The 8,708-nt window shown below is 36.6% G+C and overlaps 1 pseudogene; it reads left to right on the forward strand.

Moving 5' to 3' along the window:
- Window positions 1-8,036, forward strand: part of LOC150039757 (integrator complex subunit 13-like) — a 28,104-nt pseudogene extending 20,068 nt beyond the window's left edge.
- The last annotated feature ends 672 nt before the right edge of the window (window positions 8,037-8,708 follow it).

Below are 8,708 nucleotides of genomic sequence, written 5' to 3' on the forward strand. Positions count from 1 at the left end.
AAATATTAAGAAGAGAATACAAGGAAAAATGAGTACAGCAGAAGGCAAAATGATCAAAAGAGAAAAATAGGCAAAACAACAAAGAGCAAGCTACAACAATCCAATGACAAATACAACTAGAAAAATAAAATCAAATATATGCCAGTCAATACTTCATTGCTGACGGAAAGAGGGTAGATTTCTACCCCAGGGCTTCTCTTTCTGGTTCCTGTTTGGGAAGGCAGCTTTGTTTGCTTATTCTCTTTGAATCTGTAAGATGTTAGGGTGGTGGCATCTGTAAGGGTCTATGCCCTGATTTGGGGGTGCTAAGGGCTCCATAACTTTCCATCCTCCCTTGGTGGGATTGAGGACACTGCTTATTGTATGCAAGCTATTGATCAGGAAGCGTAGTTGCTGTCTTCAGCATAGTTGTTGGTGAGCTCAGAATACTACCAGGGTGGATGTCTCTGTTGGTTTATCTTGGGAAATCAGTTCCTGAATAGTGGGTGCTGTCCATCAGTCTCCTTGGCTATCAGTCAAGACTGTGGAGTTTACACTGGCTGGCAAAGCTCTAATTGATTAATCGATCTAATCCATTACTCTAGCTGCTTTCAGTTGCCTTAGCCTCACTTTCTGCCTTAGTTAGTAGTTCTTGGTTGCCATTCAGTATCTGTGTTATGTATACCCCAGGCTCTGTTGTGGTGTTTTGATTTTTTTAAATCTTTGGATTTTTCAGTGGCTTGTCTTTATTAGGTTGGACTTGTTTGTACCCCTGTTGGTGGGGATTGTCCAATTCCTCTATGGTTTTGCTCAGCACTCAAAGTTCAATTGGAATATTTTCCTTTTAAATGTGAAGTTCAGTATTTCTGGGTTTCATCCCCCTTCCATGTTCTTTTGCCTTTCCTAGCCATGGTCCATGCTCTGAGCCATAAGCCTGTTTCAGGTATTTGGAGATTTGGGAACATAGTCCTGATCTCTAATCAGTATTTTCTGTTACAGAATTTTAACTTGATACATAAAATAATTTGAAACTGCAACCTCTTTAGCAATGTTAATGATTCTCTAAAATATTTTTGAAGGTGACACCCATGTTGGTGGCAGCAGTAGAGAAGGCTCATTTAAAGACACAATAACGTTAAAGTGGTGCACACCAAGGACCAATAACATTGGTGGGTATTTGAACATAATTGCAGCAGAAAAGATGAAAACAGAATGTTCTTAATAAAGAGAACCAGTTAACCTTTTTTATTTTTTTTGTGATGGGGAGGGGCTTGTCATAGGGCTTGAACTTAGGGCCTGGGCACTGTCCTTGAGCTTTTTGCTCAAGGCTAGTTCTCTACCACTTGAGCCATAGCTCTCTTATTTCTCAGTTAACTTTTTTGTTTTGTTTTGTTAGTTGTGGGGCTTGAATTCTGGGCCTGGATGCTGTCCCTGAGTTCTTACAACTGAAGGCTAGCGCTCTATCACCATGCCATTTTCAGTTAACCTTTTTAAGACAGAAATCTGTTTTCCATTTTGTGGGAGTCAATAACCAAATTTTATTTTTATTTTTGATCGTGTAACTATTTGTAGTTTTTCAAATCCGTATTTTCTTCTCTTTCAGAATTACACTATTGTACTGGAGCTTATTGAATTTCACCTGTAGATGTAAATAGTAGACCTTCTTCCTGCCTTACTAATTTTCTTCTCAATGGTAACTTTCAGCATTTAATGGTTTTAACAGATTCTTTTTTTATTGTAATTAGTAAAAGGGTTACATGATATTTGCCAGATAGAAGGTGCATTAATTCACATACATTGATACCCTTTCACATGTCTTGGTACCCGTTTCCCTCCGCCCCCACACTCCCCACCCATCTTGATTTTCCCCCCTTCCCTATCAAATTTCAAATATCCAAATACAAATAAATTCAATATATCAGATAACAAAGTGAGATACTATACCAATATGAGATAACCAAGGGACAGCAAAGGAGATGGGAGACAACATAGTAGATTAAGGACAACAATCATTCATTATATGGCTTTTGTTTCATTATCCTGGAGGTCCTTTCAATTAGCTTCACATTATATGTCCTTATGTATCAAGATTTTGCTCTATTGCAAATCTCTGCTAGTAGAGCCCAAGGTTTCTACTGATTATGACGAATGAGGGAAACCATTGAGCCTAAGTTCCTTTGAGTCTGGCTTACTTCACTTAATATGATTTTTTCTAAGTCTTTCCATTTCCTAACAAATGGGGCGATGTCATTCTTTCTGACAGCAGCATTGAATTCCATTGTGTACAAATACCACAACTTGTTGATCCACTCATCAACTGAGGGACATCTAGGTGGGTTCCATATCTTTGCTATGGTGAATAGTACTGCAATGAACATTGTTGTGCTAGTGGGTTTAGTATGTCCTTGTTTCTGGGTGGTTGGGTAAATGCCAAGTAGTGGAATTGCTGGGTCATAGGGGAGTTCTATGTTTAGCCTTTTGAGGCACTGCCACACTGCTTTCCATAGTGGTTGAACGAGTTTCCACTCCCACCAACAGTGTAGTAGTGATCTCTCCTGGCCACATCCCCTCCAGCATCTGTTATTATTCGTTTTACTGATCCTGGCCATTCTAACTGGATTGAGGTGGAATCTTAGAGTTGTTTTGATTTGCATTCCTTTTATGACCAGAGATGTTGAGCATTTCTTCATGTGTCTATAGGCCATTTTTGTTTCTTCTTCAGAGAAGACTCTCTTTAAGTCTTTGGCCCATTTTTAATGGGATGGTTGTTACTTTGGAGGTTAGTTTTGGAGTGATTCAATTTTTTGAGTTGTTGATATATTTTAGATATGAGGCCTTTGTCCGTTGTTTGGTTGGTGAAGATCTTCTCCCACTCTGTAGGCTTCCTGATTAGTTAGTTTACTAGCTATGTCCTCTGCCATACAAAAGCTCTGCAGTTTAATGCAGTCCCACTTATCCAGCCTTTCTCTGATTTGTTGTGATTCTTGGTCCTTATTAAGAAAGTTTCGACCTGTGCCAAGGAGGCCTAGTGTATCTCCTATTCCTTCCTGTAGAGTTTTCAGTGTGTCAGAATTTACCTCCAGGTCTTTGATCCATTTGGAGTTAATCCTAGTGCAAGGTGTTCTGCGTCTGGGTTCTGCTGCTTGCTCTTCTGGTTCCGCGTCTGGGTTCCGCTGCTTCTGCCGTTCGCTGGCCCGGTTCTGTGCTGGTTTCTGCAGCCGTTGGGCTCCCAGCCTGGTGCCCTGCACTGCTGCCGCTTTTCGTGGATTAGAACCGGTGCCCGCCCCTGCTTTCCCCGTGTGGAGTCGGTACCTGCTCAAGCCGCTTTCGCGGCTTGGTCCAGAATGGCTTTCTGCAGCTTTGGGCGAGAGGTGGGGGAGGGGTCCTCGCATTCCGAATTCTTTGAGAACGTTGGATGTGAGCTTTATCTGGATTTCTTTTCCGGTTTGAGTCCTTCTCCGTTGCTTTTTGAGTTTGTTGTTGTGGATTTCTTTAGATAGTTGGCTCGTGGGACTCCCTGGTTCTCTCTTTTTGTCAGAGAAAGCTAGGCAGCGTCCCTCTTGTCTCGGCGCCATCTTCCTTCTCTGGTTTTAACAGATTCTTATATGTGAGATCACTGGTGAGAATATGAACTTTGGAAAATTACTTGTATCAATATAGTTTAACAGACTAGATTATGTAGTTTTTAATAGTACATAATTAAAGATATCCTTTTAACAGTTCTGCTGAAGTAGAAGGATTAAGATGACAATGTCAAATTCCATCTCCTAAGTTTAAAATTTCAAAGCTTTCTGCTAATTCTTAAGAAGATCTGTATTTTGGACCGTTAGTCTAAAAATTTAAAAAAAGTTTTATCATAAGGTTAATTTTATTGTTAGGTTTATTGTTGATTTGACTATCAAATTAAATTAAAATTCAGAATTTAGGAATGTTTGGACCTATGAAATAGAAAGTAACAGTGCTGATGAGGAGGCATTGTAGAGATGAATCAAGTCCATGTCTTTTCAAATGTTTTATAGCACTAATAACCTCAGTTCTATCTAAGAGTTGCCTTATTTTTCTCCATAAGTGTCCTGGAACAAAACTTGATGTGAATTTGAAATCAAATATCATGTACAACCAGACATACCAGTGAACAGTATACTTGTCTTAGAAAAGTCTCCAGTTACTACTTGAATATCTTGAGAGTAATCTGGAATTAGAAGAAGCTTTTTAAGAATTGAAATATAGAGCCGGGTAATCCTAGCTATTCAAGAGGCTGAGATTTGAGGATCATGGTTCAAAGCAAGCCTGGGAATGAAAGTTCATGAAACTTTTATCTCTAACCATCAGAAACTAGAAGCTGAAGAACTCAGGGACAGCACCTAGGCCAATCTATTGAAGTATAAATATATCAAATTAGCAATGTTTTTAGAATGTTGGCATTAGTAAATAAAATAAATAAATCTTAGTAAGTCAGAGCCTCTCTGTATGTCATTGCTGAAAGAATCTTTTTGGTTTTCACAGGTCGTTCTGTTCTGTTGGAACAGCCTCGAAAGTCTGGCTCTAAAGTCATTAGTCATATGCTTAGTAGCCATGGAGGGGAGATCGTTTTACATGTTTAGCAGTTCACGATCTATCCTGGAGGATTCACCTTCAATAAGTGAAGAATGTGGAGGAAGGGTAACAGACTACCGGATTACAGTAAGACTTTAATATCTCTACATGTTATATTTGGAATCTGTCAAATAGCAAATGACTACTGATTTATTATTATGTGCTAAGATCTGTGGAAGAGACGATTTTGCACAACTTGATGATTTGTTACTATGTGTGATTCTGTTAATGATCAAATAGTTATTAAGTTCATATTATTGCTAAGGTTTGTAAAAGGGAATTTTGAACAACTTGATTACTTGTTATTTTAAGCCATTACAGTTCTCAGAGTACTTACACAGATCGATTTGTTGTGATAGAGATTTTCATGGTAGGTATTCATTGCATACTTAGAAGTAACTGGAATCTACTGAAACATTGGAATTATAGAGATGGAAAATTAATTTGATCTAAGATTTATGGAAATAAATTTCTGATAATTTAAATTGCAAGCAGAAACATTTGAATTGCTGCTGCTTTAAAGTAACTTTAACTGTGTATTATTTTTAGAAATACTAAAAGTAGGATATAATACAAGGAAATGATGTATGTTTTTCACAGAAATTCTATTGTTTTCATTTCAGTTTTGCCTCCTTTTTATACTTATACTTTATGGATATCTACCTTTAGCAATGGTTATGGAAATTAAAATGTAATTTATATATACATGAATATACTTTATAACCCACAAAGTGTTTTCTGCCATGTATTTTATGTAATTGCTGTCATAATTGTATGTGTGTGTGTGTGTATGTGTATGTGTGTGTGTGTGTGTTTGTGTGTGTAGTAGGCCTTGAACTTAGTGCCTGGGTGCTATACCTGGGCTTTGCACATAACATTCTATAACTTGAGCAACACCTCCACTTCTGGCTTTTTAATGTTTAATTGGAGATAAGAGTCTCTAAGACTTTCTTGCCTGGGCTGGCTTCAAAGTATAATGCTCAGCTCTCACTCTGCTCAGCTAGGATGATAGACATGAGCAACAATCACTTGGCCTGCAATGTATTTTAAGTAACTACTTTTCTCTTTTTAAACAGACTTTTTTTATATTTTTGGTAGAGGAAGCTTCATTACTATTTATTTGTGGGACATATCTGAAAAACCAAAAACAAAAAATTGTGAACAATTTGTAATCATTCAAAGATAACCACTGATAATATTTTGCTAATTTATCCCAGGTAGTTTTTAAAGTAAGCAAACTGATCTTCTTTCTGATGCATTAACTAATTTTTTCATATAATAGAAAAGACTTAAATTATCCAGATATAGTAAAATGAATGTTTCTGGGAATTTTAAATGGAAAATGCACCACCGGTGCGTGTTTGATGCTTTCTTCATTTCTGTTCAATAAGGACAAAGTCCAAAAGGAGAGAACAAAGTAGTGAGGAGAGGGCCACTGCTAGAGAAAGTACTTTGAAATAAATCACAGGACAGAAGACCGGGAAGAGATTATTACATGTAACCCATTCTGAAACATCAGACATAGTTTCTAAATTTATCTTGTTTGGTTATCATTAGGATTTTGGTGAATTTATGAGGGAAAACATATTAACTCCTTTTCTATACCCCAGATATAAAATCGATGGAAGTCTTGAGATCCCTTTGGAATGAGCAAAGATCAATTAGAAAAACACACTCGATACTGGCCCATGATTATTTCACAAACCACCATATTCAACATGCAAGCGGTAAGTGTTAAATATAATTCTCTTTTTTTCTATCTCTGTTATATCTTCTTTGTAGAAACAAACTATTTGCAACTAATGCCATTTCTCAAATCAAAAAAAAATGTGTGAGTTGGTTACAATGAAAAGATTAGTACTTGAGAACTGAAGTTAATAGTTACAGATTCCTTTACTGTGGTAATAAAGTCAGATTGTGCCTCCATGCTTTGATAAATTTGATTTCAAGACAGATTTTTCTCTTCTCTTTTAAAAAAAAAACAAACCCTAACAGGTAGTTCCATTAGCCAGTGTTATTATGAAAGAATGTTTGACGGAAGAAGATGTGTTAAACTGTCAAAAAACAATATACAAATTAGTTGATATGGAAAGAAAAACCAATCCTCTACCTATTTCCACAGTTGGTACCAGAGGAAAGGGTCGTAAAAGGTAGCGTTTTTTTCCCTTTATTCTTTACATTCATTTGAATTGTATTTTTTTAAGATAACTTACTTCACATGTAAGTAATTTAAACATGAGATTAAAAATTTGAAATACGAACTGGTGCTGATGGCTCACACCTATAATCCTAACTTCTTAGGAGGCCGAGATCTGAGGATTATAGTTAGAAGCCAGCATAGGCAGAAATGTATGAGTCTCTTTATTTCTAATTGACCAGCAAAAAATATGGAAGTGGAGGAATAGCTCTAGTGCTAGACCACCAGCTTTGAGAGAAAATTCTAAGCAAGAGTTTGAGGCTGCAAGTTCAAGCCCCAGTTCTGGCATGGAAAAAAATGAAAGTAAGTATATATACACATATGCAATATGATGTAGTTAAAATGAGTTCATTCTGACTTAGAATCCATTAATCATATCCAGTAAGAAAGAAGGAAGAGGGGCTGGGTGTTTGGCCTAGTAGTATAGTGCTTGCCTACCATGCACAAATACCCATGTGCAATTTCTTGGTACCATATACATAGATAAAAGCTTGAAGTGGTGCTGTAGCTCCCAGGACAGTTCTGAGGCCCTGGATTCAAGCCCGATGACTGGCAAAAAAAAGAAAACAAAAAAAGGAAGGTATATTTCCTTTTCATGACCATAAATTTATTTAAATTTCTGTATTTATACTTCATTAATTTTATTTCTTGTGTCCATACTAGCCTCTTGTTTTTGTTTGGTATTATAACTCAAGGTTGGCACTCTATCACTTTTAGCTTTTTGCTGCTTAAATGTAAATAGGAGTTTCGGGCTTTTCTTCCTGGCTAGCTTCAAATCATGATTCTCAGATCTCAGCCTACTAAGCAGTTAAGATTAAAGAGGGTATCCACTAGCACCTGGCTGTCTTCATAACTCATAAACACAGAATTTACAGAAAAAGTGTTTTCTTAAGATTTCATAGAAGTGTAACACTACTTTTTTCTTTTTTTTAAATGTGAACATGTGGGAAGTGATACTTCAGTATTATGTTTAAATATTACTTAAGGGCATTGTGAGAACACTATTTTAACTCTTCACTGCAGAGATGAACAGTACGGCATCATGTGGAATGAATTGGAAACACTTGTCTGAGCCCATATCAGCAACGCTGAGAAGCATCAGAAGGTCTTGGAATGTCTGATGGCATGCAGGAGCAAACCCCCAGAAGAAGAAGAAAGAAAGAAAAGGGGAAGCAAAAGGGAGGACAAGGAGGTTAAGTCAGACAAAGCAACAAAAGATTATGAGCAGGAAAAATCCTGGCAGGATTCAGAGGTGACTTCTTGACATTTACAATGTATATGTTTTGTTGTTGTTGTTGTACAAGGCTACTTTTTTCTTTTTATAAATCCTGATAAATATCTTTCCTGCCCATATATTTTAAGGTGGAAACATATCTATAATTCATATCCATACCCCTACCAAAAGCTCCATTGGCATATTTTCACAGTAATTCTAGAAATGACACAATTTTGAAAATAGAAAGAACACTATTCTCTTAAACTTGGCAAGTTTAGTTTTTCCTTTGGGCTGCTTAGCATCTGAAATGAAATTGCTTACTATTAAGAAGAGGAAAAAAGAACTCCTTCATTTTGCACTGACCTTCAGACTTACCTCTGTATGTTTTGAAAGTGATGGTGTTCCCCCGTGAAAGCTTAAAGTTAAGTTTCTAAGTTGTGGAAATTAAATACGTTTCCATATTACATAGAAAACAAAACAAGTAACAGTAAACATCTTAGTCTTATTTGTGATTTGGAGTACTTTCTCCATATCTTTAAAATTGTGCAGGATCTTTGAAATGCCATCTCACCTTATAAATTTTAGCTTCATATTTCCTAGTTTTTTCCATTTTATAGCTAATTCCTGAACTAACTCCTGATTTCCATTATTATAAGGCAAAGAGAAATTTGAATTTAATTCATTAATTCTTACGTCTCAGTTTTTTTTTGTGGGCGGGAT

Source organism: Megascapheus bottae, unplaced genomic scaffold, assembly GCF_031878675.1.
Source record: "Megascapheus bottae isolate mThoBot1 unplaced genomic scaffold, mThoBot2.hap1 HAP1_SCAFFOLD_45, whole genome shotgun sequence".
Lineage (NCBI taxonomy): Eukaryota > Metazoa > Chordata > Mammalia > Rodentia > Geomyidae > Megascapheus > Megascapheus bottae.